Source organism: Oxyura jamaicensis, chromosome 9, assembly GCF_011077185.1.
Source record: "Oxyura jamaicensis isolate SHBP4307 breed ruddy duck chromosome 9, BPBGC_Ojam_1.0, whole genome shotgun sequence".
NCBI classification, from domain to species: domain Eukaryota; kingdom Metazoa; phylum Chordata; class Aves; order Anseriformes; family Anatidae; genus Oxyura; species Oxyura jamaicensis.
The window spans coordinates 20,676,686-20,695,368 of record NC_048901.1 but is presented as its reverse complement, the minus strand read 5'-3'; the positions used below and the strand labels follow the sequence as shown (position 1 = coordinate 20,695,368).

The 18,683-nt window shown below is 54.2% G+C and overlaps 1 protein-coding gene across 2 annotated transcripts in view; it reads right to left on the bottom strand.

The window, feature by feature from the left end:
* The window catches only part of PLD1 (phospholipase D1), a 63,469-nt gene extending 50,215 nt beyond the window's left edge, over positions 1–13,254 (bottom strand). The window contains exons 1-2 of one of the 2 annotated variants that reach the window (XM_035334114.1): positions 13,240–13,254; positions 4,750–4,898 (exon numbers count right to left, since the gene is read on the bottom strand). The gene's annotated coding sequence lies outside the window, so the exon portion shown is untranslated. Of the gene's footprint in view, positions 1–3,021; positions 3,202–4,749; positions 4,899–13,239 lie in introns of those variants that run through there. The other variant, XM_035334113.1, reaches the window with a different exon arrangement.
* Between the last annotated feature and the right edge of the window lie 5,429 nt (positions 13,255–18,683).

Here is an 18,683-nt window from a genome sequence, read left to right as displayed (position 1 = left end):
GGACACGTGCCCAGGAGATGCTGCTGGCTCTGCCAGGTTGCGACCGGCAACGTTCCCATCCAGCCCCACTCTTCGACATATTTTCTTGGCAACAAAGCCAGCACACGACTCGATAACCAGCCCAAGACAGCAATCTTCTCTCTATACTGAACACCTGCACCCCTTTCTGGCAGCAAACCCCGGCTGCACGCTGCGTTTCCACGCTGGACGGGCACGGCACGCTTGGTGTCGCAGCAGCAGCGGGTCCTCGTGTTAATGACTCCCTCTCCTCCTGGCCCCTTTTTAGGGAGTTTTGCCTCATCGGCACCGATTCAGACTCACACGAGCCAGAGCTGGATTTACACCACACGCTTTTATCCTTGGAGGTGATGCTCATCTCCCTGCCAGGACCCTAACGATTGGATATCTCCTGCTATTATCATGGGGAAACAGAAAACTCAGGATCCTGAAGGAACAAATATATATATTTTAAAAAATGTACGACCTGCAAACCCATGCCTTTCCCTCCTCCTCACCCCCCCTGGGACGCAGGGGCTGGGCACGTGTCCCCTACTGCAAGGGCACCAGCTGCCTCCCAACCCCCCGGCCACCCTGTGTTGAGTGGGTGGGAGACACACGCGCAGCACGGTGCGTGTTTTGGAGAGAAAAGCTGGGAAACGGAGCTTTTTTTCCCCCCACTCCCTCTGCCTTCCAGGGTGCCTGCACACGGGGAGCGGGTACGGGCATCTGGCAGCCGCCCACGGGGCCCCGGCAGCGAGCAGCAGGGCAGAGGTGCCCAACCAAGTATCTGTTCAAAACAAACTACGTGCAGATATCTAAGATAATAAATATATAAGGATGTGTTTTGTGTCTGCATGCATCTCCACCCTGCAGCTCGGTGGGGCCAGCTCGGGCCCCCCGCAGCTGGGCACGCACAGAGCTGCGGGGCTGCGGGCCAGCCCCTCGCACATCCCACGGCCCAGAAATAGCGCGGCAAGCAGCACCTGAACACCACCCGACATGCCAGAATAGCCTTCTTTCCAGCAAAAAGGCTGGGCAAGGATTGGGGAAGGGGAAAAGAATGAAACCGCAGCTTCCGTCAGCCCCAGCCGTGACCAAGCCGCTTTCGGTCCCTGCAGGAGTTTTCACGGCTCAGGACAGGGGAGAGCAAGTTGAAAACACACCACGGGTTGTCAGACAATAGGAGGAAATGGTGTGAAGGGCTGGCTCCTGCCCTCCTCGCTCTGCAGAAGCCTCGACAAGCAGCAGGTAACCTCTGCCACAGGACACTCCGGCAAACCAACGCCCGGAGAAGCTCAGATTGCTTCCCGGGGACTGACGTAGGTCCCCGGTACAACGCCGGTTCCCACTCAAGCCAGTTTTTAAAACCATCCTGATTTTTTAAATGACTTGCTTCGGAACAGCCGTGCTGATGAGGAGTTGGAAAGCCACTTGTCTGCAGCACGGCTGGCAGCAGACGGGAGCTGCTGGTGGCAGCGCGGTGCTCCCCGCAGCCCGCTCGCTGGGCAGAGCTGGAGGAGCCCGACCCAGGAGGCTGCAGGAGCATCAGTGACTGGCATTTTCTTTGCCATTGCACTTCCCGGGAATACAATTTGTGGCTGTACTGGCAGCGAGTGCATTTCCCCTGGTATTTCTTCCCCTGAAGGTTTGCTGGCTTGCTTTAAATCAATTACCAGAGAAAGAGTAAGTGGAAAAAACCAAGTTGGGTCCACGCTTAGCAAGTAAAAGGGGCAGACCACACTTCTTCGCAGAGTTTTTCAAGGAAGACATTTCTCAAACCACGTCCTGAGAACAGCCCCACCGTAAAACACCAGATCCTTCCTCTCCTGCAGCCACACCTGCAGTCTAAAGAGCACCTCATAAATTACAGGGGATAACAAAGTCATGTTGGCACAAGCCTTTAGAATTTGCTGTTAGCAAAAGTAGTAAAAATTTCCAGCTGAGGCATGTGATTTCAGGCCGCTCCACAACAGAGTGATTTCACCGGCAGAGATCACCTACCTCAGACTTAGGAATTTGTTCTTCACTTATTTCTATGTAAAACTGTATCCTCAGCAGCTTAACGAAGCGGCAGCTCTGATCCTGGGAAACTCATCCCCAGCCACGAGAGCTGCCTGTGTCCCCCTGCCCACGAGGGTGGGAGCTGGGGCTCCTTGCAGCCCAAACAGCACCGGGGGGGACAGGAGAAGTCCCTGGGGTGGGTTTTTTTTTTCCAGACCAGAGCCTTGAAGCCAACTCTCAATAGTCCTGAAGGAGGATGCTAGGTATCTGGTCGAAATTAAACATGCACACAGGTGGTTTAGCGAGGCCCTTCAGCCTTCCCTACTTGAAGCTCCCCGTGCGGGGCGATGGGGAGGCAGCCGGGGAGCTGCCCGGCTTTGGGACGGGCTGGGCATCCCCGGGGATGAAAGTCCCCGGTCACCTCCGAGCCACGGCCATGGGCACACGCAGCCAAACGCCAGCGGCTGCACGGGGTGGGGAAATGGGGATTGTTGAGCCTAAAGCCCCCGGAATTGGTGTCCCCCCTCCGGGCGCGGTGGTTTCCCCGGCGTGGTGTGCGCCAGTCCCGGCCTCGGGCTGCCCGAAGGCGGCCGGGACGAGCGCAGCTTGGCCAGCCCCGACGGCCCCAAAACCCACTCGTGTCCGCGGTGGGGGGGGGCGTGGCCGGCCTCGGCCGTGTCCCGGGCCCGCTCCGAGGCACTTTCGGGGCTCCAGATGTGCCCCGAGCCGGGGAGGAGCGCGGCGATGCGGGCAGGCACCGGGGCCGGAGGCGAGAGCGCAGCCACCCGCTTCCCGAGCCCTGTCCCCACTCGTGTCCCCGAGCCCTGTCCCCCCCGCCTCCCGGCACCAAGGCGCCGCAAGCCCCCTGCAAGCCCCGGGAGCGAACTTTGCAGCCACGGGGAGACCCCCACGGGCGGCGCCCCCCGGCTTTAACCCCCATACCCCTTGACCCCCTTCCCCCTTAATCCCCCATTCCCTTAGCACCCCTCTAACCCCTCCTTGCCCCCGGTCCCCACCAACCTCGTGCCCCCGGGGGAGCGGTGGCCTCATGGTGCCCAGTCCCGGCTCGGGGCCGTCCCGAAGGGGGGCCGCGCTGCAGCCCCAAAAGCCCAAAGCCAGCAGCCTCAAAACCCCAAAGCCAGCAGCCCCAAGCCCAGGGCCGGCTCCCCCCGGGCGGGGCGAGGCGAGCCCCAGCCCCAGCCTATAGCGGCCACTTGCGGGGAAACCACTCCCCGTGCGCCGGGACACTGCCGGGAGGGCTGCTGCTGGCGCTTCGGGGCGGGGAGACCCCTTGTCATGGGGGGGGGGGTTGTAATTAAAAGGAGGGCTTAACTGGGAGGGAGGGCTGCTTGGGCATTCCCCCCCCAGCACGGGGACGCAAAGCTCGCCTTCTTCCCCTTTCGCAGCCAGTTTGGGCGGGGGAAGGAGGTTTGCCCCCATCGCCAAGAAATTGGGTTTGGCTGGGGAGCAAGCAAAAAGTGAGTGCACATTAACGCCGAATTAAATGCACTGCTGTCATCGTTGGCAGCGTGCAACTTAAGGATTATGGGCACATTCTGCTTGGGTCTGAGCGGTACGCGGCTGCAAACGCTGCATTTCTCACGTTGCTCCCATCCACAAAACCCTCTCTAATTACAAAGACAGATTTTGTAGGAAGAGAGAAAAATTTTGTGCTCATAGCAGCACCAAGATGACACACGGAGAAGCAAAACCCCTCCGTACGCTGGGCAGCTCGGGCAGCCCCGCACGCTGCCACGATGCCCGAATCCTGGCTGCAGCCTGGCTCCCAGCCCTGCAGCTGTACGGGGGGCATCTCGGGGGCTTCTTCCAGGGAATTCAGCGCTCCCACTGCTGTCCCTGGGGCAAGGCTTCAGTACGGTTGTGATGTTTTTCTTCCTTAAAGGATTCATTTTGCTTTGTTTTATTTAAATAGCAAGGAACTGAGCTGCGCTCCTCAGACCCAGATGGATAAATAACCCAACCTCAGCTACAGGCAGTGCGATACCGAAGGATTCCCACGTTCCCCAGCACAGCTCCAGGCTGGGCCACCAGCACCATTTCCGAGCCCACCTGCCCCACATCCTCTTGGCTTCTCCAAACAGGGTTTGCTCGGGCTCGGCTGACTTTCTGCAGACACCGAGAGCGACAACCTTCGCACTTACAGTCACACTCAGAAATCTGAGCCGGGTGCCCGAGAGCGCCGCAGCACGGCTCGTCTGCTCCCAGGGCGCTGAGCCCAGGCGGGGCTGGACGCAGCACCTGCGGAGAGCTGTGTGTCAGGGCGGCCACCCGCCGTCAGGCCAGAGCCCGCCTGCCCTCGTTTGGGCACCTGGCACGCCTGCAGCTGGCTGGCTGAAGTCTGCTCAAGCCCTGCAAATTCAGAAATGGTAGCTCAGATAATGCATATTTAATTTTGTTGCTGTTAGGTTTACTCTGGCAGCCACTGTGAGCACGGCAGGAGCAGCAGCAGAGAGCAGCCCCTCTCGCTGCACGTTTTGGCATCTCCACACCAAAATTCCCCCGTCCTGGGCACCAGCACGCAGCGGCCCCCTGCCCACAGCCACCCCTCGGACAGGAGAGCTGCGGCTGTGCCCGACAGCGCCTTGCTGCTCTTCCCAGCGCCTTCCCTGAGCCTGGGGCAACCCACGGAGCGCATCCTTGGTGGGGGCCTCCTAGAACACCCCGAAGAAACACAGTGGTGTAGGGCGACCACAGAACAGGCGAGGCTGGGATTTCTTTTGTTCCCACCTGACTTTCGGTCTCCAGAAACTTCCCCGCAGCTCCCTGAGGACGCTGGCTGCTGTCACAGGGGATGCCAGGTTTGTTGATTCACCGCGAGCTGCTGGTGCCAGGAGCGTGCTGCGTGCCGGTCACACGGGGAGCGATGCAGCTGGGTCCTGGAAAACCAAGGTGACAATGTTAGCAACCTTTTATTTTATTTTCTGCAATTTATTCATGTCTCTCCTTCTCTTCACAATTTTTCCTTGTCGTGCCTAATGAGTTGGCCCGAAGTGGGGATGTGGAAGGCACAGAGACATCTGCAGAAGGGCTTTTTGTGGACTGTTGAGCGCCTGTGCTCCTGCCCATCAAACCCAACCCTCCAGCTGAAAGTCTGCCAAGGCATAGGAATAGGGATTATTATTACTATTAATTATTTCAGACGAGGCCCTCTTCCCCAGCCTCACTCACTGCTTGGCAACACGTGGTGGCCAACGAGGGGAGAGGGGAGAGCAGCGGGACAGCAGGGCCAGGCTACAGAAATGCCAAACACTGGTCCCAGAGCAGGGGGGAGCAAGCTTGCAACAGGAGAAAGAAGCCATCAGCTTCTTCAAGCCTCCCAGGCCATAGTCTTGTACCTGGAAATGCAGTCTCCCCTTCACACTATGGCAAAAGGCGGTTTTATTTAGGGGCTGGCACACAGGAGGGTGCCCAGTTCCTCAGCCATTTTGGAGGAGCCCTGCCTGGGACTTGGTGAACATGGATGCCACCCTCATACAGGCATTCACCTGCCTAGTTCTTCTCTCGGGTTGCGTTCCCCGAGTGAAATGACCACAGCTGTACCAGTAAGATCCCCAGAGCCCTGTTATTTACGGTGTTACAAAGCCCGGGGTAGCCAAACGGCCGCGCTTCAGCTGGAGCCGCTCACAGCAGCCGACACTTTCTGGGTTGGGCAAAGTGTCAAAGACGGCAAAAACACAAAAACAAAGGCAAAAGCCATCAGTCGCTTGGGCCAAGCACTCTTCCACCCGTCCTTCTTGGCTGCAGCCAACCTGGAGGAGCTTTTTTCCTCCCTGCATTTCCTCTGCAGCTGCACGGACCTGGCTGGCACCAAGCACGGGGGATGCTGGTGCTGGTGCCTGTGCTGTGCCACGGGTGTCTGCCTTCTCCTGGCCCTGAGCTCAGCTGGGCAGGAACTCGGGGCTCTGCTGGGGCCGCGCTGCCAGCCCAGGGGCCATCTGCCTGCCGGGGGGACCCTGCGCTCCTCTGCCAGCTCGCCCAGCGGTCTCTCAGGCTCCACGTGCATTGCAGGCATGTGCGGTGCTGCGGTCCTTCGGGACGCCCGGGTTATCGTGTCTCACTAGGAGCTGAACCAGGAACTGAAAATGTGGTTTTCGATGGCTGTTTCAGAGCAGTGCTCTCAGAAAGGACAGCGACACATCCCCACGAGGTGCTGCGGGACGGAGCAGAAACCAGACAAGTACTTCTCTTTTCTCCTCCCCCATCCTTCAGGGAAAACAATTGTCATCCTAACTTCGGAGGAAGAGGCAGGGGAGGAAGTCTGAGCACTTAGCCCTGGCAGCCGGCCTTGCCACGGTGCCTCCTGGGATTTGTAGTCACGTCTTCTGACACCCGAAATGCCAACCGTGGCACAGCCCCACAGGGCAGCGATGCTCCCCATGACACCGCGGCAGCAGCGGCAGCCCCGTCCCCGGGCAGGGGACAACCAGGGGACAGCAGGACCCCTGGGCTTTAGCTGCTCCGAGATGGATCAGCGGCTGCTCAGGATCCCAACATGATTGGGCTTGGCCGGGATATTTCAGTTTTCTTTCACAACCTCCCCCTCTCGCAGAATTCCCATGGAAACAAAAACAAAGCTCTCGCTGTTTGGGTATTTTTTTTTTTTCCTCTCAAAGGGGAAGCGTGAATGAAATTGGTAAAGGAAAAAGAATTTGGAAACTTGCTGTGGGGCAGGGCCAAGCCTTGGCTGTGCTCTTGCTCTGCAGGTCCCGGGGTGCACCATGCGGCCGCGGGCACGGTGTGGCCGGGGTGGGAAGCGGGAGCCGCGGTGTGCAGTGCTCCCGGTGCGCACGGAGGAATGCCAGGCACGTCAGCGTGTGCAGCACGGTATCTGGAGGAAGGAGAGAGTGCAAAGCAGCTCCGTATGGTGTTAAGCTACGACGCACGCCGTCTTGCTATTTAAAGCCGTGCGCAGCATGAATGACAGGTTTGAGGGAGCTCAACAAGTCCGTCCGAAAACAACCCGCGCCGTCCTCCCCAGCACCGGGGCTGGGCACAGCTCTTCCTGCCGTCCTGCTCCCACGCAGCACGACGTGACCCACCTTTACCTGCTGGAGAGCGGGTGCCCTGCTCTGGATAGACATCTAGGTGACCACAGGGAGCAGCGGCACAGGGCCCAAAGCAGCTTTGGGACGAGGACACCGGCTGCCACCTCTCCTTCCCATTCCTGAATGGGAACTGGTGCTGGGGACAAGCGTGGCTGCGCTGAACTTAGGGGGTTTGAAGTTAGGGGGTTTGAAGTTAGGGGGGTTTGCCCTTCCTCCCCTACCCACACCGCAAACCGTCCTGCCAGGAGGCAGCAAGGAAAACCAAGATGCAACCCGTGGCCAGGGCTTGGGGGATGCCTCGGTTTGCCCTTGCCTGCGTCGACAGCCTCGTTTCTCGTTGGTCCTGAGCTGTGGCTCGCTACGTGGGTGAATTCCACGCGTTATCATTCATCCACAGCAGGTTGTCAAGGAGGTACGTTATTATTGGCAACGAGAAAGGAGCCAGCTCAACTATTCTTAAAGTATGTAATGAGCACTTGGGTAAGAGTTAAGCAACGAGTGTTTCTTTAGCGACAGACCCAAGCGAGATCCGCTCCACCCATTGAGTTAACAGACAAAGGCTTATATAAGCCGGCTGTTACATAAAACCCTAGAATAGGGAGCCGGAGAACTCCCCCCACTTCGGATGAGAGCACGACCGCAGCATGCCTGTCCCTGGGGCCACATTCAGCTGGGTGAGCCAACCCAAGGGGGTTGTTACGGATGGGTAGGAAGGAGTTTGCACACTTAGAGGGCGTGCAAACGGGGCACGATTACGGGGAAGTGTCTCCGGCGTTCTCCCGGTCTCCAGGGACTTGCATGCAAGGGGCTTTGCGAGCCCGAAGCTGCTGTCGTTGCGCTTCCACAGCCCCCAGCAGCCATCTCCTTCACTCATTTGCCCGTTCAGGTTCTGAGTTCACGTGGATTCCCGACTTCTGTGATACCGAGCACCAAGAAGTGCCACGATCTATCACGCCGTAATTCTCTACGGACAAAACGGGCCGCGTTTTGCAAAGTCGACTACAAAATAGGTAAAAGGCAGGCTGTTGGGGTGCAGCCCCTGCATCGGGTCTGGTGTGCCTGAACGCCGGGCTGTCCCTAGACAAATCATCTCCATCAGTCAGAAATCCTCATTCTCCCTAGACACCGAGCATCCCACCTCACAAAGCACGATTCCCAGCCTCAGACAATACATTCAGCCCACACCGCTGGTTACTTCCAGACACGAAAGCAAAAAAAGGCTCGGAGAAGAGGATTTGCATTTCCCTTCACAACCCAGGCACCCGATCCTCCTCCCGCTGCAGCCACAGAGGCAGCTTTGTGAGAAGTCAGGGATCCTTATCTGGGTGGGAAGCAGGGAGAGACGGACGGGATTATTGGCCAGGCAGAGCCAAACGTGCCAGGAGTTACTCTCCTGACTACAAGGCTGCCATTCATCCCAGCAATCGGTTTGCTCGGCCGTGCTTGCAGGGACATGCCAGGGCCGCGATGTGATTCTGCCCGACCTGGCACGTGTGATTTGCCTAGCCCGGGCTCGGCAGCAGCGGGAGCTGCGCTGGGGGGATTTTGCTGCAGCTCCCCTGCTTCTCGAGCCTCCTCCCCGGCTGCATCCTACAGACTGCAGGACGGGTTGTTTTAAGGCACAGACAGACAGAAGGCAGGCGGGCTGGAGCAGAAAACGAATAGATGAGATGCAAGCTGTCTAGCCACAAAAAAAAAAAAAAAGGCTTTGGTTTCTATCACATTCGTTATCTTCCTTCAGAAGTAAATGCAGATGACGGAGACAAGACAGGGGTGACCCCTAGTGCCCTCTCCAGCTGCAGCTTCCGCTGTCGTCCCCTTGTCACCCCCTGTATCGATACCCAAGCTAGTCAAGGAGTGGCACCTCTCAGCCTTGCTCTTCATTCACAAAGCCTTGCTCTCTCCTTTCTTTTCAGAAACAAGATCCAATTTCCTCCCCCTGTACGAACTCTCTCACTGCAAGGCATTCACTGCGGCATCCCTTTTGTTGCTGTTGTCTGGGAACAACGCTGGACGAACCTACTAGTGTAACAGATTATATTCCATCGGCTCTCTACCGTAGCGCAGTTATACTTGCTGTACTTACAGGGAAGAAAGCAGAGCCTGTTCTGCTGGCCCCGAGCCTGTCAGCGGCTCACAACGGCCATTCAAACTCCTGAGAAGAGACCTTTGTCTCTTGTGGAGTGGATCTGCAGCACCAAGCCACGACAGGAGCGAGTCTGCCCCGTGACAGGCAGCGGTGTGCACTTTTGTGGGGTTCTTTTCTGGCAACATCAAAACCCCGTTCCTGTGACTCAGCCGGCACCACAACTGCCCCGCTCACGGCATCGGGGTGTCCCCAAAGCTCCCGCCTCCTCACACCCTCACCGCTAAGCCCCGGGGACAGTTTAAGCCCATCTCAGAGCAGAAGAAACACCCAAGGGATCCCTGGCTGGGCTGCCCGTAGCCCCGAGCTCTGTGTAGGGCATAGCACCACTTGCCCATCCCTGAGGGCTCCTCCTTCCCCTTTCGCTGCTCGCCAGCCTCCTCACCAGCAGCAGCTCCCACCTCTCAGCCAGCCCTTCCTCCCCGCATCTTCTCCCTTTCCCACCAGTGCCCTGGCTCTTGTCCTCAAACTCCCTTCCCCTGGAGCCTCCGCACCCAGCGCCGTGCTCAGTTCGGGGCTAGCCGGGCGTGCTGGAACGAGAATTACTGCGAGCATTTTCTCCAGTTTTAGCCCCAGCCCTCGATCTTTTCCACACCCGGTGTCATATGCCAGCTCCGCCGGTCATTTTTCCCTGCTTTGTTAAAACCAACAGGTCTCTGGTTGAAGTTCCTGCTTGTTTCTTTTTTTTTTTTAACCAATGTTTTATTTGTAAAGCAGGTTTCAAAGGGGGGTAGGAAGTGTGCTAGTCATTGCATAATTTAAGTCGGTTTTATCACATTAAAATCTCTTTTCTTGCGTAGCCACGAGAAAGCCTCCGTGACCCAACGCGCACACCCGGTGCTGCTGTCCTGCCTCCGGACCCAGCGCTGCTCCAAATTTCCCAAGTTATTTTCTTTTTTCCTCTGCTTTAATTAATTTCATGCAAAAATCTCATCTTCTGAGACATTGTTTGCTTCTTTCCCAAGGTTGCACACTGTTCCTACTGAATTTCTTTTCCTTGTTACCTTTGGCAGAGGCCATTTTCTCGTTCCCGCTGTCCTGCCTGCGTATGGTCCTACACAGACAAGGCACTCCAAAAATCCCTGTAGTGGATTTATCTTCCTAGAGATGCATTTTTTAATATGGAGAAAAAATGTTCTCCTTGTGCTTGGTGCTAGCTTTGTGCCTCCCAGCTATGCTCTACATTTAGAAATCCTCCTTTGTCAGGATTACCATATGCCTGTAGCTCCTTGCAGCATTAGTTTAGTATCTCTGAATATTTTTATTTAAACTCTGGCTTCATTCACTCCCGATATTAAGATGCTCCAAATTAGCTCCTCACTTGAATTGTTGATTATCACACGGACCAGGCTTTTTGCATACTTTTGCAATATGCTGCTTTGCTGGCTCCTCCAATCTTTGCTTGTGCTATTGGAAAGTTATTGCTGGGAAGTCAAAACCTGGTCCTGGACGTCAGCTGAGCCCTCTCCGGTTGTTGTTAGGACAGGACACGAATGTCAGAGGCCAAAAAAATAAACCCAGCCAGAGGAGCCGCTCATCAGAAGGTGAAGCAGAATCGCCATCACTGAAAACACCTCTAGTAAAGGCTGGAGGTTTTCCTTCCCAAGGCTCAAGGAGACTGCAGATCCCGTGGCCTGCCTTTCACAGCAGGTTGACCAGACGACCAGCACAGCGTATTCCAGCACGTGTACTGAGAAATATCTGGGCAAACTGCAACCACGTGTGGTGGAGAGGCAGCCAGACAAGAGGCAGATGGAGCTTCCCATCTCCAGTGCTAGCAATCCGTGTGCGGGGCTGCCCGGCCGCTCACTTCTCCCACAGCACCTCGCAAGGCAGCCGCTTTCCCTTCGCTTCCTTTTCTAACTCAGCCCTGTTCTAAAACTTTCCTGTTCAACGTTTCTTGTTGGAAAGCTGCCCTAGCACACAGTGAATCACCTCACCTCCACCTTCCTGGGGACGGGGACCCACAGCCAGGGCTATTGTATGGTGTGTCCCCAGGGCCGACTCACCCAGCTCAGGGGGTGACTGACTGGAGGGTGCACTGTCATGCTGTGAGATGGGAAGAGGTGCTGAGCTGGAGGCAGCTCTCAGGCCTTGTTCCTGAGCACACACAAATTTAGCGAGCACCTCCTGAAAGCCACGCTGGGGCCAGACAGCTTAGCAGCAAGGCCGGAGCTGTCTTGGCCACAGCGCAACGCATCCCGTACATAAGCCCCAAGCGTGGCTGGATCAAGAATTAGGAGCTGGATGGGGCCCAGGAGGGTGACCCTAAGCGTGGCCCCAGTGCAGCAGCAAGCCAAGGGCAGCGTCACAGCAGGCCACGCAGCACAGCCATCACGGGCAAACACAGCAGCTCTGAGCTGACCAGAAGACCTCTGAGAGCAGGAGAGGAGCAGGCACGTCCTGGCTCCTGCGCTGCAAAGCACCTGCTGCTCGGAAGCCCCATGGAGCGAGACCCAGGCTGGGGCAGATGCCACCCCAACAAAAGGCACACTGTAAAACGTTATTTTCCCTCAGTTACACTGAATATCTATGAGGAAGCATAAAGCTAGTCTCAAAGAAGTTATTTTACTCTTTGGCAAGCACACACGCAAAGAGGCTCAATGCAGTGTGCTGCCATTCCGGAGTTTAGTACAAGATAAAGCACACGTCAGCCCCAGCTCGCCAGTACCCCGCTTCCAGTTTCAGAATCATAGAATCAAGTTTGCTCAAGCAATCAGTTTGCTCAAGCACTCCAGTAAAAACAGTAGCATAATTCTCTATTCCTCTTTTTTTTCGAGAGACAGAAAGTCCCAGTCGTTTTGTACAGTCCAAGCAAAAGAGATCTAAACACAGGCTTTGTCACAGGATGAAAACTGAAAAAGGAAGAACAAGTGAAAAAAGCAAGGAAAGAAAAAAGCAAAACCTGCCTGCAAACCCCCAGCAGAGTGCACGCAGTCACTGCTGTTCGTACTCACCCAGAAGGGCACGCCAAGGGTTGTGTTCTCACCTCCCTTCAGTCCTGCCCATAACTCTGGGAAGACCAGAGCATTAGAAATCAGAGCGTGCTTGGCAAAGATGCCAACAAGATACTACAGCATAGAGCGAGTTGTCTTCAGCGAGCCACTGTCTTTTTCACGGAACTAACTGGACACAGGTGTTTACCTGAGTGTCAGGATCAATGTGCTGAACTGCCTGGTATTTGCCTAAGTGTGCAGCAACGCCCGTTTACCTAGCTAATTCATCAGGTCCTGTTATAACGCATGAAATGTTAAAGGAAAAACGTTCAAAATTTTTGCACTTCACCAGGTTTTTGCAGTCTTTCAACAGGCAATCACTTTCCCACTATAGATTTTTGAAAACCGTGAAATACACACACACACACACATAAAAAGAACACTAACAGAGCAATCAGATGCATACAGCCTTAAAGGGGTCGGTCGTTAAATCTTTAAATGAAAGCAGATGTGGAGTGCCAAATTTCCCTGGTTTACCCTCTGCCACCCTTCCTGCAGGAACACACACGGGAACCAGAACGGCTTCCTCAGCAATGCAGCTGTGAGCCCACAGCACGGGCTGATGAACAACGTGAGCGCGGTGTTTGGTTGGAGACAGCTCCCGACACGGAGGCTGTGACTTCCAGCGGAGCACGCTGAACGTTTGGGAGCTCGTACAAGAAGGGCTGGTACTTGCTTTGAGTCTTGCCATCCTTACCGGTGTCTCCCCAGGCAGATCCTTATGCAAAGGACCAGCACTTGTATTTCGCATCAATGTTGACCACAAAGCTGCTTCAGAAGACACTTGTTCCCAAGTCCTGAGGTTCTCCCAGTGGCCAAGCACTTCCAGGCTCGGTGCAGGAGTCAGGCAGCTGGGTGAGGCTGCATGTGTGTATGTGGTGTTGACTTTAGAGCTGAGGGCGGCTGCGAGCAACCTGCCCATCCCAAACTCATGCGGTGCCGCCTCACCCAACCTCCTGACAGCGCGGGGCCTCTTCCCCTAACAAAACCTCACGCCCACCCTGCCGGCCCCGTGCCAGCCGGCACTCACCTGGCTCCCGACCACCAGCAAGGCCACCACACACCGTGCTCAGGGGCAGGACACGAGCAGAGGATGCAGCCGCTGCTGGAGCTGCCGGCGGGCGGTGGGTGAAGGCGGGAGGCGAGGTGAGATACGCCGCCCAGCCACGCGGCATCACCCACTGCTGCTGCGGCTCGCGGCACCGCTTCCTGCTTCCGACGTCACTTCAGCGCTGCACTGAAACGCCAAAATGCGAGCAGCTCATGGCCTTCCTTTTTTTTTTTTTTTTTTTTCCTCTCCCTCTGGATAACAAGTTTGTTGTTTTTTTCGTGTTCTAAAAGTAGATAGAAGGGACTTCAGCACAAAGCAGTGAAAACAAATTGTACAATACTGCTGCATCTAACCCTATTGCTTGTTCTGGCTCAAAACATCCCCAATGCAGCGAGCCCAGCCGGTATGAAGCCACTCTCCTGTTTCAAGTTTGCTAAAAACATTCTGATGGGGTCACCTCAGTTTTATTTTTTATTTTTCCTGCTGCTTCTGGTGCCTGCCTGGTGCCAGGCAAGCCGTGACCGTGCAGTCCCAGGAGGCTTTCGAAGAATGAGCTGGGGAGAGGAAGTGGAAGGGCACAGCTAGGTACAGCCTGCCGGCTAATTATTTCATGTAAACGCTCAGCATTGCACGTGACATTCACTGAAATTGCAGCTTTTCAGGGAAGAGATATCGAAGGTTTGTGTGGTGTTAGGGGCAATTTCACCACCTCACATTTGCTTCGCTAAAATTCAAACACAATGAAGCCTCCCTGCCAGCAGCAATTAGAAACAAGCATTATCTGATTGCTTTCTACAGTAATTGTGCTTCATTATTTTCCTCCTGTGAGAGACAAAGAAATGTCACAAGCGGAGGAGGTGCTGGTACCTTTCACAGATACGTTCTTGGCAAGCAGAGGTATTTCTTCTATTTCTTACAAGCTCTTCAGAAGTGGTTGATTTGAAGTTCTTGAAAAGCTTTCTCTTCTTCATTCTGAATCCCTTTTCCTTTCCACCCTCCAGTTCCTGACTGTGCCTTTTGCCAGGCCGTGGTGGCTCAGGGTGGGCTTCTGCCACAGACCCGCAGTGCCGCATCCTCCTGAAGCTCCATCAGCAGCGGCCTGCGAGGCTGAGGCTTCCTGGGAGAGGCACGAGGGAAGCCCGGCAGAGCCAGAGCACGTCAGAACATCACAGCAGGCTCCAGTCTGCCGTGTTCATGTTAGTGCTTACGCTGGAGCGAGTGCTCGGGTGAAGGCCAGTGCTCATTTCAGTAAGCTGTTCTATCACGGAACAGCTTAAGCCCTGGCTGCCTTGTTTTGACTGGCCTCAGACAGGGAAAAGTGCGGTATGCTTGAAATGCCAGACTGAGTTTTCACTTTTGGAACCAAAATCCCCACTGGGGAGACAACACTGCTCATTACCCAATTCCTTTGGCTTGCTGGAAACCAATCTCTCTGCTCTGCAGATGCCAGATCAGGACCCTTCAGCTCACCGACAACATACTCCGGTAGCTGACTTTCAGGAGGCTCCTCCTGACTTCAGCCGCAGCCGTGAGCGATCAGCGCTTTGGAAACCGGGCTTTACAAATATGTTGTGAAAGGAACAGCCTTGACTTCTGATTTCAGAAACAGAGATGACTTCAGAAGATTGTGGCACCCGCGCTAATGGGTTTGTCCGGGGCGGTGCCGCTATCCGTGACTTCACTGAGGCAGCGCTCGCAGCGAGAGGCAGAAGGGCTGCTTTTAATTAGGAGCAGAGGCTTGTTAAGGGACGGAGCACAGTGCTGAGTCACGTCACGTGAAACTACATGGAGACTGCTTAGAGCCCCGAAGTTACATCCTTCCTCCTAAAATCCTGCCCAGGACAGTTCCTGCGGAACAAGGAGGCCTGGTGTCTCACCACGCGCTGCGGGCTGGCACCGCAGATGTGTCTGATCCGAGGCTGAAGAGGAGGAGGAGGAGTTTGCAGGCCCACACAGAGCCGCACGGTGCAAGGCCTCTTCCCCTCTGTCACTCACTGCTGTCTAGCAAGGGGGGAGCCTTTCGAAAGATGTGGCGGAGCCAGCAGGCCTCGTTTCCTGGTCTGGGGAGGATGAGATGTCTTCTGGGAGCTGTAGTTCCCAGGAAAGATGAATTTGCAGCCTTCCTGGAGAGCCACGCCAGCAAGGCCGGCAGCCTGCGGAGGCTTCCGCTGCTCTGGTGCCAGGGAATAGGTTGAAATGAAAAGCGACATTTGTACAGGCAACTCTGCTAGCAGAGCCTGGAAAATGGCACACCACGTTAGGAAAATTTGACCGTGCTTAGGAGCATTAGGACACCAAGGAAGAAACTTTCTGCTTTGATGAGAACAGAAAAGGGGTGGTCGTTTGGGATTCTGCAGCCAAAGGGAAGCCAGCTGTGGGGCTCCTCGGGAGGTACACAGTCTGCTCGAGGAGAGCACGCTGACCTCCCAGAGAACCAGGCACAACCAAGCCCTAATGGCTTAAGGGAGAAGAAAATATTCTGACCGAGTCAAAGCAGCTCCTTTTTCACAAAAAGGAGGTGGAAAGCTTGGACCTGAACCTCTGCCTGCCAGGCGGAGAAGAGCTCCTCTCAGTGCTGCTTTTGCATAAGGATGAGGCCTCAGGGCAACGTGTGCCACAGAACTGCCAAACAAACTGCAGATACCTCTAAAGCAAGAGCCTGGTGGTACCAAAGAAATACTGACAGAAGTGTACAGCACTTGTTTGTGGTTTACATAAGCCACCGCAGTGTTTGTGAGCTGGTAGACGTGGAGGAAGTGTTTGTAAGGACGACTGCAAAGAACTGAACGCAGTGTACGATGCCGGGTGATAAACCAAAGAGAGGACACCAAAGCTTCAAACGCTGTTCTTGGAAACCAGGCTTGGTTAGCGGGCTCTGTACACACTGAGCTGTTTGAAAAACAGCAATTACCTGCCTTGCCCTCCTCATCTGGGGTATAGCATGAGTGGGAGCATCGCACTTGCAAACACTAAATAACTGGAAATAATAACCAGTGAAAACAGTTCTGAGCTGAGTGGGGCTTTAGGACAAGAAAGGCTGGTTGATGGTAGCTCATTCTTAACTATTTGCACATGTTGGTAGTAAGGCTGAGTGCTTGGACATTATTTGCCACTTTTACAAATTGAATTATTATTATTATTATTTTTTTTTTTTCTCAAGCAGCATGCTACTAAATATTTATTCAGGTAATGTAGCTTTTTCTAGTTAAAGTGGAGAGAATTGTAAAGCAAAAAAACATACCTAATTAAAAGTCCATCTAATCCAGAACACCGATGAACTCTTGGAAGATGGACTTAAATCTGAATCCTCACAGTGATCTCTGGATTGACCAGGTTGACGTAAGTCTAGATGGTATAAGTCAAGTTCATAAGTTCAAGAATAAGCTGCTTGGACCTCTGGTCCTCCTTCCCCACAGCTAGCAGGTTCTCTGGGCTCTTGAATTTTGGGGAGGAAGACATTCTGCATTGCAGGAGAGAGATGAACAAAACTGCAAGGAAAGAATGAGAAAGAAGAGAACTGTGATGATCATGTAAGGGACACACCGAGGCAGGGACAGCAGCGTCCTGAGCCTGACTCGGGGTCTGGGGCTGAGCCTGGGAAGCCACCCATTTGTGCTGATACGGGTTTGTGTCTGTATAGAGGTAATCTTCATGCCATGAAAGCAGCCTAGCGTCTAGCTTCCAGAACAAACTTTTGTGTTTTTGTTGTTGCTGTTAATTGTACTATTCAAATTGAAACTTATGGACCTGATTTAGTGTTGTTAGGAAGCTTGCTGACATTATTAGTCACACCAGCACACAAATTACAAGATTGAGTAAAGAATCAGCTATTGCACCAGTAATTCTGCCTGTCTTTCCTAGGAAGAATCTGTGTCATGTATCCTGTGACACCACCCTGTCATGTAGCTTTGCTGGGGTCCTGGTTTTCCCAACACTTTGCCATCTGCCCCCAATTTAAGGTGAATAAAGTGATGCTTGGCTGACCAATAATTCAACATATCATTTCAGTGGCAGCATTAAGGTTGGATGGGCTTTCTGCAACCTGATCCAACAGAGGATATCCCCACCCATGGCAGGGGTTTGGAACTAGATGGTCTTTAAAGTCCTTTACAACCCAAACCATTTTATGATCCTATGATTAATACCTTCACTGTTCTGCAGAACTAGCGGTATAATATTATCAGTGCAAAATGCATCTAAGCCTTACTAAATGCTTACTAAATCCTTACTAGGGCTTGGGAAAACCAACCTGAACAAGGCTCTCTCCTGCATTGGTCTGTTGATGGGAAGAGACATACAAGGAACCCCACAATCCATGACCTTCAACCAGCTCCTCTCCAACGCGGTCCTTCTCTGCCGTGTTCTGATGGTGCTGAGCAGGAGGAGCCTGGGAACTGGAGATGCTCGACAGAAGTGCAGATCGGTGGGCTGGGAGCTCAGAGCAGCTCTGATGCAGTGGGTCTAAGGTGCAACAGGACAAGCACAGCCGTTAAGGCAGACCTCCCAGGCACAGCCCACCTCTTTGTCCTAGCAGCTGGCTTGCAGCTCACCTCTCAGAGCACCACCTCATCAGGCTGTAAGGACTCCAAGTGATAATGGTTCCACCGTCCCTGCTCAGGAGCCAGCCCACCCAATTACACTTTCTGCTAGGGTAATTCAAAGCTGAGCATTTCTATTTCAGCCTCTACCTGTGGGATCTTGTTATGACTTCCTGAGCAATACAGAAATGCACTTCCACCATCAGATATCTTTTTCATGTGTAGAGGCCTGGAAACCCTGCTTGTACCTGCTGCCTGCTCAACAGGCTGCATTTGTGAACAAATTGTTAATCTATTACATGCCGAGTTCACAGCACATCATTCAAGGAGGGGTGTTTAAACTCAAAGCACTGACGTGCCCCGTTGGATGGCTGGATGCAAGGCGAGCAGGGCTGAGCCATGGGACACTTGTCAGTGGCTTGTCCCAGTGGCTCAGGGACAGGGAGCACCCAGGCACATTGGCTTGTGGTCGTGTTGTACAATGAAATTGTCGCCAAAAGGCTCCAGCTCTGTCTTTCTTTGATAAAAAGGCAGCCAGAGAACTGCCCTCTCCCACGAGCCCCAGCGCTCAGCCTATGAGATAATACAGGCTGGCCTTTTCTTTGCAGCTGTATTGTTTTAGTGCTTGGAAAATAGCAGCAGGCTGAGCAATGAGTCATCTGTCACTAGATGGGGTTAAAGTAATTTCCGTTTTCTGTTGCCATGGGGAAATCAACGTCCTAAGATTTGTCCTTTCTCCCACTCAAACATGTGGGAGTAGAAAGCCTGAAACCCAGCAGGGCTAAACAGTTTTTATTTTATTTTTTTTTTTTAATTTTCCCCTTATAAACAAACTTCCCTCCATGGCCTTGCAGCTGTCAGTCTGTTCCCGGAATCGTCCAGTTA